Here is a 20,849-nt window from a genome sequence, read left to right on the forward strand (position 1 = left end):
GACATGGTTTGTCCAAAATGCAAGGATGTGCAAAGAAAACAAAGTGAGAGAGGGTAATTGATGCCACAGAGATTTTAGGGAAAGGTTCTCAAAGTGTGGTCACCCAGGCCAGCAGTAACAACATCTCCTGGAAACTTGTAAGAAATGCATATTCTCAGGCACCTGGGTGGCTCAGCCTGTTAAGGGTCTGCCTTTGACTCAGGTCATGATCTCAGGGTCCTGGGATTGAGCCCTGCATAGGGCTTCCCACTCAGCAGGGAGTCTGCTTCTCCCTCTCCCTCTGCCCCTCCCCCACTTGTGCTATCTCTCTCTCTCTCTCTGTCAAATAAGTAAATAAAATCTTAGGAAGGAAGGAAGGAAGGAAGGAAGGAAGGAAGGAAGGAAGGAAGGGAGGAAGGGAGGAAGGAAGGAATAAAGAAAAAGAAACGCATGTTCTCAGTCCCCACCCAGACCTCTGGATTTGAATCTTTGTGGGTGGGGGCCCAGAAGTCTTGGTTTTAACACTCCCTCCAGGAGATTCTGATGATTCTGATGCCGCTCAAGTTTGGGAATCAATGTTCTAAGGAGTAGGGTGGGAAGTCAGAGCCGCACTGCTTAACAAGCCAGCCGGTTTTCCAGTGGACACAGGCAGGCAGCAGGAAAGGGAAGCATCTTATGCTTTAAGGGGGCAGGCTCAAACAGGTCCAGGTTTGTCCAGATCTGGGTGTTCAGATAAACCAGAACCTGCAGGAAAAGCTCCAAGTAGAGAGTTCTATGTTCACAGAAAATCCACAGTGAACCGTGTTTGGATATAAAGTGAGGAATATTAAAAATTATAAGTTAATTTGTGGGGTGCCTGACTGGCTCAGTCAGTGGATCATGCAACTCTTGATCTCGGGGTTGTAAGTTCAAGCCCCACATTGGGTGTAGAGATTACTTTAAAATCTTTTAAAAAAATTATAAGTTAATTTGAGCAAAAATTGATTTGAATCAGGGAGCACCAAACAGGAAGTGGTTAGGAACAGTCCATGTACAGAAGATAGGAAAGGACTTGCATAGAGAAGAGGCAGAAGCAAAGCAGGGAAATTATTTGATTGGCTGAAGCTTGAGTGATTGCCTTATTTGGAAAAGTCTAGTTGGCTGTAATTGGTTGACCTTAGGTTTTAATTTCTAAACTTTGAGAGATTTACAGGCTTAGGTTTTGGTTTGCTTACTTAGGTTACTAAGGCATTAAAGCCACCTCACTGAGTGGCCTCCTTGTTTAATTAATTTAACACCAGTGAGACCAAAAATAATTTCTGTTTGCTGTCTCTACTGGCTCCCAGCCTACACCTGATTCTGTTTCAGAGCAGTCTTCTTGGGATGTTGGTTTTCTACTTGTTGAGTCTCACCTGACAAGTGAGGATGTGGGGGTTTAAAGGGAATAGCTCCGGGAAGCCCTAGCAGAATATTCTTATGTGGAAAAGGTTGGGAGCCAGGGACTGAGGGCTAGTGGGTAGAGACGAAGGTGGAGGGAGCTTCTCCCTGACCTTGTGGTCTGCCATTCATAGGCCAGGGAGCAGCCCCCAACTCCATTCCCTCAATGACAATGCAACCACCTCAGAATCTCTGTTCATAACCACGAGGATCGGGAATAAGACCACAATTCCAAACTGAAGCTATAATATGATTTGACATCTAATTACAATTTCAGGATTAAGCTTTCTGCCATCCTAGAAGAAGGGACTGGTGTGCTTGACAAATGGAGGGGCCAGGAATGGTCTTGAAAAGCCTTGTAAATAAGCTGTGCAAACAGGACCCAGTGTGCTATTCTGGACTCATGTGGGCCAACGTCATCTCCCACTTTCTGCGAAGAGAGGCTCAGAGGGACTTAGGTTTCTTTAGGAAATTATAAAACTAGGATCTGTGACAAATGCTTTCCTGACAAGGGCAGCACAGGCAGCATAAAGATCCAAATGCTCTGTATTTAAAGATGAGTTCAGGCCAAGACTGCCCTCAGAGGGAGAATCGCCGAGTCTCTTTCTGCTCACTCAAAGCCGGGCTTGAGAGTCCTACTGGGCTGAGAGGCTCTTCAAGAATCTCAAGTTTGCCCAGCAGGGACGATGTTGACCTTACGTTTTAATCAATAGTTCTTCCCCTGAGGCCACACAGAAGATGGAGCCGCAATCTGTCCTTTTGCCTTCTTTTCTCTCTCTAAAGCCATTCCTCAGGTCTTGCAGAGCTGTTTCCTTAGGAAGAAATAGGTAAACATTTACATCTGACTTCCACGGTTCTAGGGATAGTCTGTGGGGTTCCTGTAGCGTTCTGTTTTCTGATGGTTTCCTGGGGTGGAGGGTGGAGGAGAACTGTCCAAACCAAAGGTCATGGTCCCTTTTCCTGCAGGTATAGGACTCACAAGAAAGGGACTCCACCTTAGAGAACCAAGATCATGAATAAACCTTCCAAAGTCCTTGTACACATTCTGGCATCTATTAGAATAAAATAATGACTCCCCCACATAATGTAAAGGCAGTAGAAGCTCACCAGGAACCTTTAGGATCCTTCCATGCAGTATCAATAAGAAGCTTGTGAATTTATTTGGCTTTGGGCTTGATAATGCGTAAACCAAGAAGAATTATAAGAGTGTATGTCTGGTTCCTATGCAAGAAAGATACTTCTGTTTAGTGCCATGACTAGGGTTAATAGATTCTTGTTTTCTGGACTCCTCCCTGTGTCTGGAGATGTGTTACCATATTTTTCACCAACAGAGGCAGGAAGGCCCTGGGTTTATTTACTTTCACTCTCTTGATACCACTTTGAAAAAACTGTTCTTCCTTCCTCTTTTCTTCCCAGCCACCAGGTCTCACTCTTTCTAAGCATCACCCAGAGTGATTTGTCTCTACTCAAAAAAGGTATAGTGAAGTAAACATGAAGGGGGTAGGGGTTCCCATAAGGGAAATGCACAGCTTGGAATCACTATGGAGAGAAAGAAATGATCCACTAAGAAATAAAATAAGAACAGGCATAAGACCCATAAAGAAGCCACTATACCAAATACCAAGGACAGTAGGTGTTTATGTGTATGACCATAAATGAAAATAATATATGTGAAAGCACTTTATAACCTAGAAAGGACTAGTTTAGAATAGCATTCACCACAAATGATAACACCTATTAAAACTTAGGACCTGTGACAAAGGTAGAACAAGTGTTGCTCTCCATTCTGAGAGGAGCAAAGAGCTGCCCAGATAATAATCACACTGGAATTTCTAGTTATGATCTTTTTCTTCAGTTATTTCAAGAATTCATCATGTCTATAAAAACCAAATGCAGTGAGTAAGCATCAGGTAGTTTCTGCAGCTTAAAAAACTTGCTATAAGAATTTATTTGGGCACAGATAGCAAAATTCAAATGTGGATTGTATGTTGAATGGCGTTGTTGAATTAAATGTTGATTGTCTTAAATATGACAGTAGTACTGTGATTAGGTAAGAGATGGTCTTATTTTTCAGAGATGCAGGCTGGAGAATGTAGAACATCAAGGAAAAGGGGTACCAAAGATGAAAGGGAGAATGAAGATATCAGAACCCCCCATTGGTCTGCTCAAGACCCCACTCAGTCAGATGGAAAACATACTGTTTTGCACATCTCTTGCTGCATAATTAAACCAGCCTGAAACATGGAGGCTTAAAGTAACAATTGCTTGTTTGCTTCTAATTTGTCCTTAGGGCAGGCTGCTAATCTCTGCTTCATGTAGCATCACCTCCTGTGCTCAAAGGGTTGAAAGCTGAATGGAATGACTTGCTGTTGCCAGGTTCCTTGGTTCTGCTCCTCAGATCCTCTCATGTGGTTGGCTTGGGTTGCCTCAAAGCATGGTGGTCTCAGAGAAGTTAGATTTCTTACACAGCAGCTGGTTCCCCTTTAAGTGTGAATGTGGAAGCTTCCAGAACTTCATAAGTCTTAGGCCTGGAACCGGCACTGTGTCAGTTCTGTGCAGGTCATAGGGCCAGGCTGGATTCAAAGACCAGAGGGAGAGGCTTATTGTGGGGGCCACTAAATGAACAGTTTGCCACAGACAGGGATCAGGAATTGTGGCCAGTGAAATTTCCTGTAGGCCAGCAACAGCAGGAACAGGACACATGAGAGGTGACAATGTTTCAAAAAAATCTTTGGCTCCTTCATCACTGTTGAACAGTAGTGACCAAACTGCTCCATGAAAACAGGGGAAAACAAAGGTATCTTTATTGAAGCTCCTCTCTGAGAATTGAAGAAGCTCATATGCACTGAGGTATAATATAAAGTATTCCCCAGACCTATCTGATCATGTTGCACACTTTTTATCAGAGTATCATTTGGGCTGTAAGGACTGTAAAGACTCCAATTTGGATGAAAGTAAATTTCTTAAAATTTAATTGCACTTAAAAAAACTGGTAAAATAAACATAACATAAAATTTACCATCTTAACCATTTTTTTAAGGATTTTATTTATTTGTCAGAGAGAGAGAGCACAAGCAGGGAGAGCAGCAGCCAGAGGGAGAAGCAGGCTCCCCGCTGAGCAAGGAGCCTGATGCGGAACTCGATCCCAGGACCCTGGGATCATGACCTGAGCCAAAGGCAGACACTTAACCGACTGAGCCACCCAGGCATCCCTTAACCATTTTATCTTATTTTATTTTTTTAATTTTACTATGTTATGTTAGTCACCATACAATACATCATTGGTTTTTGATGTGGTGATCCATGATCCATTGTTTTCGTATAACACCCAGTGCTCCATGCAGTACATGCCCTCCTTAATACCCATCACCAGGCTAACCAATCCCCTCTCCCCTCTCCCCTCTAAAACCCTGTTTGTTTCTCAGAGTCCATAGTCTCTCATGGTTCATCTCTCCCTCCGATTTCCCCCCCTTCTTTTTTACCTTCCTTCTCCTAATGTCCTTCATGCTATTCCTTATGTCCCACAAATAAGTGAAACCATATGATAATTGACTTTCTCTGCTTGACTTATTTCACTTAGCATAATCTCCTCCAGTCCCATCCATGTTGATGTAAAAGTTGGGTATTCATCTTTTCTGATGGCTGAGTAATATTCCATTGTATATATGGACCACATCTTCTTTATCCATTCATCTGTTGAAGGGCATCTTGGCTCTTTCCACAGTTTGGCTATTGCGGACATTGCTGCTATGAACATTGGGGTGCATATGGCCCTTCTTTTCACTACATCTGTGTCTTTGGGGTAAATACCCAGGAGTGCAATTGCTGGCTCAGAGGGTAGCTCTATTTTTAAATTTTTGAGGCATCTCCACACTGTTTTCCAAAGTGGCTGTACCAACTTGCATTCCCACCAACAGTGTAAGAGGGTTCCCCTTTCTCCACAACCTCTCCAACATTTGTTGTTTCTTTCCCTGTCCATTTTTGCCATTCTAACTGGTGTAAGGTGGTATCTCAGTGTGGTTTTGATTTGAATTTCCCTTATGGTTAATGATGATGAACATTTTTTCATGTGTCTGTTAGCCATTTGTATGTCTTCTTCAGAAAAGTGTCTTTTCATACCTTCTGCCCATTTTTTGACTTGATTATTTGTTTTTGGGTGTTGTCTGAGAAGTTCTTTATAGATCTTGGATACCAGCCCTTTATCTGTAATGTCATTTGCAAATATCTTCTCCCATTCCATGGGTTGCCTCTTAGTTTTGTTGACTGTTTCCTTTGCTGTACAGAAGCTTTTTATCTTGATGAAGTCCCAAAAGTTCATTTTTGCTTTTCTTTCCCTTGCCTTTGGAGACGTGTCATGAAAGAAGTTGCTGTGGCTGATGTCAAAGAGGTTACTGCCTATGTTGTCCTCTAGGATTTTGATGGATTCCTGTCTCACATTGAGGTCTTTCATCCACTTTGAGTTTATCTTTGTGAATGGTGTTAGAGAGTGGTCGAGTTTCATTCTTCTGCATGTGGCTGTCCAATTTTCCCAGCACCATTTATTGAAGAGACTGTCTTTTTTCCATTGCATGTTTTTTCCTGCTTTGTCAAAGATTATTTGACCATAGAATTGAGGGTCCGTATCTGGGTTCTCTAATCTGTTCCATAGGTCTATATGTCTGTTTTTGTGCCAGTACCATGCTGTCTTGGTGATCACTGCTTTGTAATATAGCTTGAAATCGGGCAACGTGATGCCCCCAGCTTTGTTTTTCTTTTTCAACATTTCCTTGGCGATTCGGGGTCTTTTCTGATTCCATACAAATTTTAGGATTGTTTGTTCTAGCACTTTGAAAAATGTCATTGGAATTTTGATCGGGATGGCATTGAAGGTATAGATTGCTCTGGGTAGCATAGACATTTTAACAATGTTTATTCTTCCTATTCATGAGCATGGAATATTTTTCCATCTTTTTGTGTCTTCAATTTCTTTCATGAGTGTTTTGTAGTTCCTAGAGTATAGATCCTTTACGTCTTTGGTTAGGTTTATTCCAAGGTATCTTATGGTTTTTGGTGCTATTGTAAATGGAATCATTTCTCTAATTTCTCTTTCTACAGTTGCATTGTTAGTGTATAAGAAAGCAACTGATTTCTGTGCATTGATTTTGTATCCTGCCACATTACTGAATTGCTGGATGAGTTCTAGTAATTTGGGGGTGGAGTCTTTTGGGTTTTCCACATAAAGTATCATGTTGTCTGCGAAAAGAGAGAGTTTGACTTCTTCTTTGCCAATTTGAATACCTTTTATTTCTTTATGTTGTCTGATTGCTGTTGCTAGGACTTCTAGTACTATGTTGAACAATAGTGGAGAGTGGGCACCCTTGACGTGTTCCTGATCTTAAGGGAAAGGCTCTCCAGCTTTTCCCCATTGACGATGATATTCGCTGTGGGTTTTTCATAGATGGATTTTATGAGCTTGAGGAATGTTCCCTCTATCCCTATATTCTGAAAAGTTTTAATCAGGAAAGGATGTTGTATTTTGTCAAATGCTTTTTCTGCATCAATTGAGAGGACCATATGGTTCTTCTCCCTCCTCTTATTAATGTGTTCTATCACATTGGTTGATTTGCAAATGTTGAACCACCTTTGCATCCCGGGGATAAATCCCACCTGGTCGTGGTGGATGATCCTTTTAATGTATTGTTGGATCCTATTAGCTAGGATTTTGTTGAGGATTTTGGAATCCATAGTCATAAGGGATATGGGTCTGAAATTCTCCTTTTTGATGGGGTCTTTGCCTGGTTTGGGGATTAAGGTAATGCAGGCCTCATAGAATGAGTTTGGGAGTTTTCCTTCTGTTTCTAGTTTTTGAAACAGCTTCAGTAGAATAGGTATTATTTCTTCTTTGAATGTTTGGTAGAATTCCCCAGGGAATCCATCAGGCCCTGGACTCTTGTTTTTTGGAAGGTTTTTGATCACTGCTTCAATCTCGTTACTGGTTATGGCCTATTCAGGTTGTCAATTTCTTCCTGTTTCAGTCTTGGCAGCTTATAGGTTTCCAGGAAGGCCTCCATTTCATCCAGATTGCTCAGTTTATTGGCATATAGTTGTTAATAATAATTTCTAATAATTGTTTCTATTTCCTTGGTGTTAGTCGTGAGCGCTCCCTTTTCATTCATAATTTTATTAATTTGGGTCCTTTCTCTTTTCTTTTGGATAAGTCTGGCCAGTGGTTTATTGATCTTATTAATTTTTTTTTAAAGATTTTATTAATTTGAGACAGAGAGAAAGAGAGAGAGCACATGAGAGGGGGGAGGGTCAGAGGCAGAAGCAGGCTCCCTGCCGAGCAGGGAGCCCGATGCGGGACTCGATCCAGGGACTCCAGGATCATGACCTGAGCCGAAGGCAGTCGCTTAACCAACTGAGCCACCCAGGCGCCCTAATTTTTTTTTTAAAGATTTTATTTATTTATTTGAGAGAGAGAATGAGATAGAGAGCATGAGAGGGGGGAGGGTCAGAGAGAGAGGCAGACTCCCTGCTGAGCAGGGAGCCTGACGTGGGACTCGATCCCAGGACTCCAGGATCATAACCCGAGCCGAAGGCAGTCGCTTAACCAACTGAGCCACCCAGGCGCCCATGATCTTATTAATTCTTTCAAAGAACCAACTTCTAGTTTAGTTGATCTGATCTACTGTGTTTCTGGTTTCTAATTCATTGATCTCTGCTCTAATTTTAATTATTTCTCTTCTAATGCATGGCTTAGGCATTGTTTGTTGCTTTTTCTCTAGATCTTTAAAGTGTAGAGTTAGTTGGTGAATTCGGGATTTTTCTATTTTTTGGAGTGAGGCTTGGATGGCTATGTATCTCCCCCTTAGGACTGCCTTTGCAGTATCCCATAGGTTTTGGACTGATGTGTTTTTGTTCTCATCAATTTCCATGAATTGTTTAAGTTCTTCTTTGATTTCTTGGTTGACCCAAACATTCTTGAGCAGAGTGGTCTTTAGCTTCCAACTGTTTGAATTTCTGCCAATTTTTTTCTTGTGATTGAGTTCCAGTTTTAGAGCATTGTGGCCTGAGAATATGCAGGAAATAATCTCAATCTTTTGGTATCAGTTGAGACCTGATTTGTGACCCAGTATGTGGTCTATTCTGGAGAAAGTTCCATGTGTGCTCGAGAAGAATGAGTATTCTGTTGTTTTAGGGTGGAATGTTCTGTATATATCTATGAGGTCCATCTGGTCCAGTGTATCATTCAAAGCTCTTGTTTCTTTGTTGATTTTCACTTAGATGATCTGTCCATTGTTGAGAGTGGAGTATTGAGGTCTCCTACAATTAACGTATTGTTATCAATATGACTTTATTTTGGTTAACAGTTGGCTTATGTAGATGGCTGCTCCCATGTTGGGGGCATAGATATTTACAATTGTTAGATCTTGTTGGATAGACCCTTTGAGAATAATATAGTGTCCTTCTGTGTCTCTAACTGCAGACTTTAGTTTAAAATCTAATTTGTCTGATACAAGAATTGCTACCCCAGCTTTCTTTTGAGGTCCGCTGGCATGGAAGATGTATCTCCATCCCTTCACTTTCAGTCTGGATGTATCTTTAGGTTCAAAATGAGTCTCTTGTAGACAGCATATGGATGGGTCCTGTCTTTTTATCCAATCTGCAGCCCTGTGCCATTTTATGGGAGCATTTAGGCCATTCACGTTCAGAGTGATTATTGAAAGATATGAATTAATTGTCATCATGTTGCCTGTGAAGACCTTGTTTTTATAGATCGTCCCTGTAAATTTCTGTTGTAGATCACTCTTGGGGTCTTTCTCCTTTTATAGAACCCCCCTTAATATTTCTTGCAGGGTTGGCTTAGTGGTCACATATTCTTTCAACTTCTGCCAGTCTTGGAAGCTCTGCATCTCTCCATCCATTCTAAATGACAGCCTTGCCAGATAAAGTATTCTTGGCTGCATGTTCTTCTCATTTAGTACCCTGAATATGTCTTGCCAGGCCTTTCTGGCTTGCCAGGTCTCTGTGGATAGGTCTGACGTTATTCTGGTGTTCCTCCCTCTGTACATAAGGAATCTCTTCCCCCTTACTGCCCTTAAGATGGTTTCCTTGGTTCTAAGATTTGCGAGTTTTACTCTTACATGCTGGGGTGTTGGCCTGTTTTTCTTGATCTTGGGAGCAGTCCTCTCTGCCTCTAGTACGTGAATGTTTGTTTCATTCCCAGATTAGGGAAGTTCTCAGCTACAATTTGCTCAAATACATCTTCTAGTCCTCTCTCTCTCTCCACTTCCTCTGGGATTCCAATGATTCTGACATTGGAACGCCTCATGGTGTCACTTATTTCTCTGATTCTATTTTCATGGATTCTGAGTTGTTTTTCCCTGGCCTCGTCTTTTGCCTTTTTATCTATTATATTGTCTTCCAGGTCACTTATTCGTTCTTCTGCCTCACTTACCCTAGCTGTTAGATTATCTAGATTGGATTGGATCTCATTGACAGCATTTTTAAGTTCTGCCAATTCAGCTTTCATTTCTGCCCTTAGAGACTCTATGTTGCCATTAATTGATTTCTCCATTCTAGGTATTGTCTTCACAATTGCTAGCCTGAATTCCATCTCTGACATCTTGGTTATATTTGCATCCATTTGTAAATCTGAGGCATAAGTCATAATCTCTGAGTCTTTTGTATTTTGGGGGTTCCTCCTCCTAGTCATTCTGTTGATGGGTGGTTGAAGGAATATAGAGTATAGAGTATAGAGTATAGAGTCCAAATTATTGACCAGAACCCAAGCAAGATACACCTGTTTTCTAGGGACCTTAGGGTTGCTGGCCTCTTATTTTCCCAGCCTGTCTTCTGGGGGAGGGGCCTGCCGCGCTGTTACTCAGGCAACCCTGTTTGGGCAGATTTGCCCTGCCCCCCTGTGGTGGGGGATGGGCTCAGTGGGAATCAGTTTGGGGGGCTTTTGTTCTCTGGTGGCTTTCCCTGGCGGCTCTCTGCATCTCTTCCATGAGTCAGAGCAGAAGGGACTGCTTCCAACCCTCTGCCTCAGAGCAGAGAGATCACAGTCTGTTCTTCAGTGAGCTCTCCAGGCCACACTGTCTCTGTTTCTGTCTGTGCTGCTATAAACTGCAGCTTCCTGGGTTGTGCACCCCTCTGCAGCACCCCCAGTCCTGCCTCCACGTCGGGACATGTCTCTGCCCTTTGTGCTTCTAAAACCGCCAGCCGCTCCCAGTTCACAGGCGCGACCCTGCCGCTCTGGGTTTCCACCCAGGGTCTGCCCTAAAGTCCTTTCCCCACCGCTACTGGTCTGTGAGTCTGTGCCCTGTCCCCAGTGAGCGAGGCTGTCACTCACCTGCGGTGTAGGATCCCCATGGCCAGGCTCCCTCTTGCTACCATTTATCTTCTGATATCTGCCCTCGGAATTAGGGCTCCCTGCTTCATACCTCGAAACCAACTGCCTGAGATATTCTGTTTGTAGAGATCCAGATCTTCTTACATCTCAGGCTGATTTCGTGGGTGCTCAGAGTGGTCTGGTAGATATCCAGCTCAATTCCAGGGACCAGTTGAAATTGGGTCCCCTACTCCTCCACCATCTTTTCTTTTCCCCCTCTTAACCATTTTAAATTGAATAGTTCAGTGGTATGAAGTGCATTCACACTGTTGTGCAACCATCACTGCCATCCATCTCCAGAACTCTTTTTGTCTTACAAAACTAAAAGGCTATATTCATCAAACAACAATTCCCCATTTCCCTCTCCTCTCAACACCCCCAGCACCCACCACTTCACTTTCTCTCTGTGACCTAAGTACCTTATGTAAGTGGAATCATACAGTATTTGTGTGTGTGTGTGTGTGTGTGTGTGTGTGTGATTAGCTTATTGATAGCCATACCTGCTTTCTTTGGGTTACTATTCACATGGAATATAGTTTTCCATACTTTCACTTGCAACCTGTTTGTGTCTCTAGATTCAAAGTGAGTCTTTTGTAGATGGCATAGATCATGGGTCTATGTTTTCTTTTTTAAATCCATTCTGCCGGGGCACCTGGGTGGCTCAGTTGTTGGGCGTCTGCCTTCGGCTCAGGTCATGATCCCAAAGTCCTGGGATCGAGCCCCTCATTGGGCTCCCTGCCTGGCAGGAAGCCTGCTTATCTCTCTCCCACTCCCCCTGCTTGTTTTCCCTCTCTCACTGTCTCTCTCTCTCTGTCAAATAAATAAATAAAATCTTAAAAAAATCCATTCTGCCAATCTCTGTCTTTTGATTGGAGAGCTTAGTCCACTTACATTTAAAATAATTACAATAATGAGGGATTTACTTATGTCATTTTGATGTATTTTATATGCCTTGTAGCTTTTTTGTATCTTATTTCCTGCATTGCTGTCTTCTTTTTTATTTAGTTGATTTTTTGCAATGAAATGTTGTAATTCTTTTCATTTCCTTTTGTGTATATTCTGTAGCTATTTTCTTTGTGGTTACCATGGGGATTACATTTAACATCCTAACATGATAATGTTCCAATTGGAATTTATAGCAGAATAATCCCAGTAGCATACAAAACCCCTCACCCACTTTCAGTTATTGGTGTTACAAAATTACATTTTTATACATTGTATGTCCAAAACCATAAACTAGTAATTGTTTTTTAATGCATCAATCTCTTAAATTATGTAGAAAAAAAATGTGGAATTATAAACCAAAGTTATAATAGTAGCTTCTAAACTAATAGTTTTAGAAAATGTATTAGTCTCTTAAATCATGTAGAATATGAAACTTGGAGCTATAAACCAAAGTTAAAATAATACCAGCTTTTACAATTGTTCATGTATTTATCTTTACTGAGATATTTATTTCTTCATATAGCTTCAAGTTACTATCTAGTGTCCTTCCATTTCAACCTGCAGCATTCCTTTTAGCATTCTTGCAAGGCAGGTCTAGTGGTAACGAACTTTCTTAGCTTTTGTTTATCTGGGAATGTTTTAATCTCTCCCTCATTGTTGAAGGATAGTTTTGCCAGATATAGGATTCTCGGTTGACAGTTTTTTTTTTTCTTTCAGCACTTTTAATTTAACAGCCCACTGCCTTTTGGCCTCCAAAGTATCTGATGGGAAATCTGCTAATAATATTATTGAGCATCCCTTGTAGGTGATGCATTACTTCTCTCTTGCTGCTCTTAAGATTCTCTGTCTTTGCCTTTGAACAGCTTGATTATAATTTGTCTATAATAAGTTCTCTTTGAATTCATCCTACTTGGAGTTTGTTGAGCTTCTTGGATGTTCATATTTATGTCTTTTATCAGACTTGGAAAGTTTTGGGGCATTATTCTTTTGGGGCACTATTTCTCATTAAAACTCACACTTGTAATCTCTCCGCCTATTTCTCGCTTTTCTCTTTCTGGGACTCCCATAATGCATATGTTGGTCCATTTTATGGTGTCCCACATGTCCTTTAAGCTCCATTCACTTTTCTTCAGTATTTTTAATCTCTGTTCTTCAGACTTGATCATTTCAATTGTCCTATCTTCAAGTTCATGCATTTTTTCTTCTGGCTGTTCTGATATACCTTTGAATCACTCTAGTGAATTTTTCATTTCAGTTATTGTACTTTTCAGTTCCAGAATTTCTTTTTAGTTTCTTTTAAGTTTTCTATCTCCTTATTGTTATTTTCATTTTACTCATACATTATTTTCTTGACTTTCTCCCTGTTCTTTTTGTTGTTGTTGTTGTTGTTCTTTGAGCATCTTTAATACAGTTGTTTAAAATTTTTGTCTAGCAAGTTTGTCATCTGGTCTTTCTTGGTGATGGTTTCTGTTGCTTTCTTTTTCCCTTTGAATGGGCCACACCTCCCTTTATGGCTTGTGATTTTTTTTGTTACAAACGGGACATTTCAGTCTAATAATGTAGTAACTCTGGAAATCAGATTCTCCCTCTTCCTCGGGGTTGCTGATTTTTCTTTTTGTCTTTTGATTGTTGTAGGCTGTGTCCATGCTGGGGATCAGCCTGAAGCATAAACTTAAGGTCTTCTCAGGTGTTTTTCGAAGACTGTATCTTTCCCTAGCCATGCATGGTGACTTTTTTAGTTCCTTCATATATGTGGTTCCTTTTGAAATCCCTGGACTTTAAATGTCTGGCTCTCAGAAAGGGGAAAAGGAAAGGAGAAAAATGAAGGGAATAAAAAGAGGGAAAAAAGGGGTACTGGCCCTCGAATTCCCCTGGGAGTTGCTTCAGCTGGAGGGGGAAGGGCTTGCAACATTGTGAGGAAAAGTGCAACAAGGGCCACCTGCCTGTGTATCTGCATCTCCAAGATCAGCAGCAACAATGAGCAGTCAGGACACAGATACTCAATTTTTGGAGGACAGTAAAATAGATTGCACACCCTGGTTCCCAAAAGTTGACTGAAGCTGTATGCCATATGGCTGAGAGTGGGGAGTGGGGGGGGGGGGGGAGGGTTACCATGTTGGGAGCTGAAATTGACTAAAATTAACTGCAATAGGCATTAAAATCTTTCTCTGGAAGTTGTAGGCCCTGAAACAGACTCCAGACTTCCAAAATATTTATATCAGTGCAATTTTGCCAGTGCAATTACTGCCTAGGTCAGGGACAGGTTCCTGGTGCTTCCTACTCTGCTATCTTCCCAGAATCCTTTATTCTCTTGTTTGGATTCTTGTCCTCCAAACATGGAGGATGAGTTTCTCATTGGATTATAACTCTGGCTTTTCTGCTGCCTGTCTTCAGTGCCAACATGACACCTGTCCCCTGAGTCTTACGATGTATGTTGATAATCTCTCTTCTCCCACATCCTCCCAAGGGAATCTGAGGTTCAGTGTCAATATGGAGTCAGAATGCGAGACTCAGGAGCCTAATATGAGCTCCCTTGGTATGAGAACATTTTAATTGCTCACAGGAAAAAAAAAATTACCTGGTCGTGTACTTCCTTTGGCGCATGTGTGCCCAAAATGACTGAACTCACACTTGTTCAATGTCTGTTGGTCCTTTGAGACTCAGCCAAAGTTTACCTCCTTATCTAAGCCTGATAGGACCCACTCATAGGCAGTCTATCTAATCTTTTGACGGTATTTCAATGGAATGGCAAAATAATCTTATCTAATACTTATTTGGTACCTAATAAGTAAGTGATATTGTCTTGTATACTGGGATTCAAATATAGGCTTGTCTGACTCCTGAACCTGGGTGTTTGACCATTTCATGGCTTGGCCTCTCCAGAGATGTTCCTCTAACAATATTTAACACATAATATTGTGTGGGAAAGACTGCCAGTTTTCCACCAAAATTCATTTTCCTCTTTTTCCTGGGAACATGGCTGACCAGCTGGAGATTGTTTCCCAATCTATTTTATAGCTAGGTATAGCTAAATAATTAAGCATTCAATGATGGAATGTGAGAAATACCCATGTCATTCCTTAAAAGAAAATTCCTTTCCTATGACTTCCATTCTGTACCTCCTCCTGTGTCTGCAACCCAGTTTCACCATGCAGACCAGGATAATGACCTAGGGATGGTGGAAGAAAAAAAGGAAGAGACCTGGATTTCTGAATGTAAGAGAAGAGCCACCCGCCAATCCCAGGTCTGTTAATGAGAGAGAAATGAACTTCCATTTTCTCAAAGCCACTGTATTTGGGGGCCTATTTGTCACAGCAGCTAAAATGTCACCCTAAATAATTTGCATGTAGATGACGTGTTTCTTTCCTATGAGTCAGGGAAGTCCTTGATTCATCTCTCCATATATTTGGCCTGGCACAGTGGCTGGGGCATAGCAAGTACTCCAGAAAGAATGCTCTTGTTAAACAAGTGATTGAATAAATTGTTACTTCTTATATTATTGCTAAAATACCTATGAGAAATGTATGAGCATTGAGACTGGAAACAGGCGTATCTGAAAAGGGAGAAAGAACTGGTCCTTGGCAAGAACTGGGACGAGGATGCAAGAGTGACAGCATTCTTGTTGCACCAGAGGGAGGGATGTAGTTTGATTTCAGTTGATTTCATGCCGTTGCCATAAGTATGCTTGAGTGTGCTATGAAAACTTGGCCAGCAGGGTCCTATGAATACCATTTAGTAAACTACCATGGTGATTAAACCACAGGATGCTGCAGAGTGACTTCCTAGCTCTTTTCTCCAGCACGTTCCCTCAGTTGAGAAGCATCCAGCTTTGAATTTGGGAAGGCAGGAAATGGCAGCGGTACTGTCCATCAGTATCATCTGTCGCCATCTTTGAGCTGCCAGCATGACAGCTGGGGAAGAGCAGGATCAGGTTGACTGGCAGAATGTTTTACATCTAATGAGTTTGTGCACAATAATAGTATAATAAATAAGGCTCTAGAGGAACTCGGTTATCACTTGCATTCCAAAAGTGAGATATGGCCTTACCAGAAGCTCACAGAGCCATCTGTCATCAAATATTAGTCTTTGTGTCAATGGCTGGACTGGCCTGAGGAAATGGAAAACATCAGTGCAGTGAGGCAAATGACGACACCATGTCGTTCAAAAAGATTTAAAGGGAGCTACCTTAAGGAGCCAGAGATTTCCACATGATTCTGAAATAAATATACAGAACCACTACCAGAAGCAGTTAGACTTGAAATCTTGGCTGCTGAATGCTAATGAGTGTTTCCACTGGATGAGTTCAGTTTCTGTCACTCGGGGTAAGTTCTTGAGTAATATAATCCTTATCTGCTTGGATTTGGGGCTGGAATTATTGCAATCTTCTTTAATGTGTTTTTGCCAGTTTGATACATCGAAATCTGATCGTCACCGAAGCACTCTGCCGATGACACAGCCGTAGTGACAGGAATATTGAAAGTGGACGAAAGCTTGAGAACTGGATAAAAGCTGTTAGGATTCATAGTTGTTTGGTTTCCTCATTTTTTCTTGAGGAAAAGGAGGAGGGAACTCATGAGCTGTCACCAATAGAGAATTGGGCCCTAAACAAATCTTGTCAGTCAATGACACAATTAAATGCTGAGGGTAGCAAACCACGTGATAATGAGAGAAGTCTGGGAGGACACAGTGGCAACTGACCATTTAAAAAGGAAGTGCAATTAGAAAAGCAATTCACCAAGATGAAAGAAAAGTTCAAAGATAGCCAAATCCCAGTGGCAGCAAACGTCAGGTTTTTTAGCCAGGACTGGCCTTGATAGGATTTATGCCAGGAGAAGTGTGATTTCCCACTGTTGTTGAAAAACCCTGCATAGGCTTCTGTTGGGAGTTACAGGGATTGGTCCTGGGGACAGACTTCATTGAGGTTGATTTCGGTCATTCAAACTCAACAGAATTTGCCCCTGAATTTGGTTTCCCTGTTCAGAACAATCCTTCCCAAGTGTATTCCAGGACCAGTACTGGTAAATATTTACAGTAGATATGGTAGGATCGTGCTCAGCAGCCATTCCAGCTCCTTGTGGTATGCTTGCTATACTGCAGAGCCTGAAAAGCTAACAATTACATTTTCTAGATTCCCCCGAAGGTGGAGTTCTTTGTGATTTAGGCAGGTCCTATCAATCGGATGTATGGGATTTTTACATCGGTTTCTTTATAGTGGCTGGGATTGGGGAGTTGGTGTCTAATGGGCACAGAGTTTCAGTTGTGTAAGATGAAAAAAGTTCTGGAGATGGATGGCAGCGATGGCTGCACAACAATGTGAATGTCCTCAATGTCACTGAACTGTACCCTGAAAAATGGTTAAGATGGTAAATTTTATGTTACGTGTGTTTTACCTGAGTTTAAAAAACCTTAAAAAACCATTCCATTCTTGTGCACATATTAAAATGCAAATATCGACCAATTAAATATGTCAATGCTTTCCTAAAACTCCTTCACGTACAGAATGTGCATCTTCTAAATCACATTTTTATTCAGAGTTGCTGATATCGAGGATTTTCCCTGTTTTCTTTCTCTGTGCCATGAAGCATGTTGGCAGTGTAGCATTTAAGAGTGCCCCCCTAGAGTCCCCATAATTTCATCCAAGTGGCTGACAACTGGCATTCTGCATGTTGGTTCGTCAGCACAGGCAACGACGCCTATGTCCCGAGTGTTGACTGGGCAACACGACACATGCCAATTGCAGAGCTGTTCAAATATGGGGGGAAAAAAAGCATGTTCCAGAAGCAATGAAATATTTTTCCTGACTGTTATTTGATGCGCTGGATGAGCTTTAGATGAGAGTGCAAAATACTCTCTCTAGATGGAAATCTTTTCCTTTGTTTAAAACCTTTAAATGGCTTCCAAACACTGATTAACAGAAGAAAGTCCAAACTCCTTAGCATGGGAAACAAAGCTCTTCATGACTCTTTTCTTTAAAAAATTATAAACTATTTGCCCGGGCGCCTGGGTGGTTCAGTTGGTTAAGCGACTGCCTTCAGCTCAGGTTATGATCCCGGAGTCCTTGGATCGAGTCCCACATCGGGCTCCCGGCTCAGCAGCCTGCTTCTCCCTCTGACCCTATCCCCTCTCATGCTGTTTCTCTCTCTCTCTCTCAAATAAAAAAAAAAAAATTATAAACTATTTGAAACACACAAAAATGCAGAGAACAGCATAACATGAATGACATGAAACCACCACCCAAATTGGACAGATATTTGACAGATGTTAACATTTGACCATATTTGCCTTGAATATTTGTGTTTTAATCTAAATAAACTGTTACTGATACAGTAAAGTTCTCTGTATACTGCCCACCATAGTGTCTTCTTTTCTTCCCCAGAGCTAATCGCTTTCTTGGAGATGTCACGAACCCCTTCCATGCATATTTTTATACATTTACTATATACAAACCTCTCCCTCTCTTTCTGTAAACAACACACTGAATTGTTTTGTGTTTTTCCACTTTTACCTGTATTTTGTCAACTGTATAAATCCTCCAGCAATGTGTTTCTTATTGTTTTCCTGTTGGTGGGCACTAATGTTTCCAAACTTTTACTATTTCAAACAATTCTGCAATTAAGTTTTTGTCTCTCTTTGTACAACACTGAGAGTTTCTCAACAGCAGTTTTGTCCCATGTAGACATCAGAGAGCCACAAATGTACATCATGCAGTAATTTTACATTTTCTAGTAGCCACATTAGAAAATTAAAAAAAAACCCTGGTGAAATTAACTTTAATAATATATTTTAACTCAACATATGCAATGTATCCATTTCAACCTACAAGTGATATAAAGGTTAATGAAATAATATAATAATGAAAAATATAATGACTTCACATATATGTGGAATCTAAAAAACAAAACACACAAATAAGCAGAAACAGAATAAATACAGAAAACAAACTGGTGGTTGCCACTGGTAGGGATAGAAGGGTGGGCACAATGGGTGAAGGAGAGTGGGAGGTACAGGCTTCCAGTGAGGGAAATATAAGTCATGGGGATGAAAGGCACAGCATAGGGAATATAGTCAATGGTATTATAATAGCGTTGTATGGTGACAGATGGTAGCTACATCTGTGGTGAGCGTAGCATAATGTATTTAAACAATTAATGAAATATACATTATTTCTTTCATACAAAGTCTTAATCCAAAATGAATTTCTCAGTTTTGGCTAGCCAAACTCTCAAGTGCTCAAGAGTCACACATGGCTGGTGATTACCGTATTGGACAGTGTGGCTCTAAATATTTAGAGAGGGAATCATAGGGTCATAGAATATGATATGCCATCTGCAACCTTACTTGATACTGTAAATGTGTTTTTCATAGTTTATGAAAGTCCCTCTTTCCTGTTATCCTTCCCAATGCCCAGAGTGATCTGCCTCCAATCTTGGCCAGCTTACTGGGCCTGAAATGGCACCTCACTGTACTATTTTTCTTTGCTGTTTGCTATACTAGTAAGTCTAAGTACATTTTATGTTTACTGTTCATTTGAATTTCTTTTTCTATGACGTGCTCATTCTGATCCTTTTTTCATTTTCTACTGAGTTGTATTCTTTTTTATTGATACATGGTTCTCTATATATTCTATATACAGATCTTTGATGGGCGTATATTCTACATACGTCATCTTCTAGCTCATGATTTGTCTTTTCATATTGTTAGTGTTTTGGTTATACAGAATATTTCCATTTCAATGTGGTAATATTTATCAATATTTTCTTTTGTGAGTTTGTGCATTTTCTGCATGGGCTAAGAAATTCTTCCTTGTTCTGAAATCATAAAGATACTTACCTATTGTTTTTCTTTAAGAGTTTTCAAGTTTTTTTTCCACATTTGGTTCTTTATTTTAGCTGGAATTTCCTTTGTATGAAGAGTGAGGTAGAAATTTAATTTTACCACCTCACACCCCTTAGGATGGTTACTATTGAAAACACAGAAAATAAGTGTTAACAAGGATGTGGAGAAGGTGGAACCCCTGTGCACTGTTCTTGGGAATGTAAAATGGTGCAGCTAGTGTGGAAAACATGCATGGTGCTACAATGATCATTAAACAAACAAAAAACCAAAAAGCAGTATGGCAGGTCCTCAAAAAATTAAAAATAGAATTGATAATCCATATGATCTAGCAATTCCACTTCTGGGGATATATCCAGAAGAACGGGAATCAGGATCTTGAAGAGATATTTGTACACCCATGTTCATAGCAGCATTATTCACAATAGCTAAAACATGGAAGCAACACAAGTATCCATTGACAGATGAAGGTAGCATATACATATGATGGAGTATTATTCAGCCTTAAGAAGGAAAGAAATTCTGACATATGCTACAGTGTGGAAGAACCTTAGGACATTATACCTAGTGAAATAAGCCAGTCATGAAAAGACACTGCATGATTCCATTTATATGAGGTACTTCGAGTGGTTAAAATCATAGAGACAAAAGACAGAGGATCATAGGAGAAGTGAGGGAAAAATGAAACAAGACAAAACCAGAGAGGGAGACAAACCATAAGAGACTCTTAATCTCAGGAAACAAACTGAGGGTTGCTGGAGTGGTGGGGGGTGGGAGGGATGGGGTGACTGGGTGATGGACATTGGGAAGGGTATATGCTATGGTGAGCGCTGTGAATTGTGTAAGACTGATGAATCACAGACCTGTACCCCTGAAACAAATAATACATTATATGTTAATCAAAAAAAGAGACTTATAAAAAAATAAAATAAAAAAGATTTTATTTTTTTGTCAGAGAGAGAGAGAGAGCACAAGCAGCGGGAGCTGCAGGCAGAGGAGGAATAAGGCTTCCCACTGAACAAGGATTCTGATGCGGGACTTGATCCCCGGACCCTGAGATCATGACCTGAGCTGAAGGCAGATGCTTAATGATGAGCCACCCAGGCGTCCGGACAATTCCTTTCCTAAGAATTATTTGGCCAAATGTTAAGGAAAAAAAAATCTACTTCATAAACGCTTAAACAATCAACTTGCCTCCCTTCCTTCTTTGCCTTTTTCTTTGTTTTTTATTATTTGCTTTTTAAAATATTTAAAGTATGAGAGAGTAGAAGATAGCGATGCATTTAAATAGATGGAGAAGCTC

The sequence above is a fragment of the Neomonachus schauinslandi genome, chromosome 10 (assembly GCF_002201575.2).
Source record: "Neomonachus schauinslandi chromosome 10, ASM220157v2, whole genome shotgun sequence".
Lineage (NCBI taxonomy): Eukaryota > Metazoa > Chordata > Mammalia > Carnivora > Phocidae > Neomonachus > Neomonachus schauinslandi.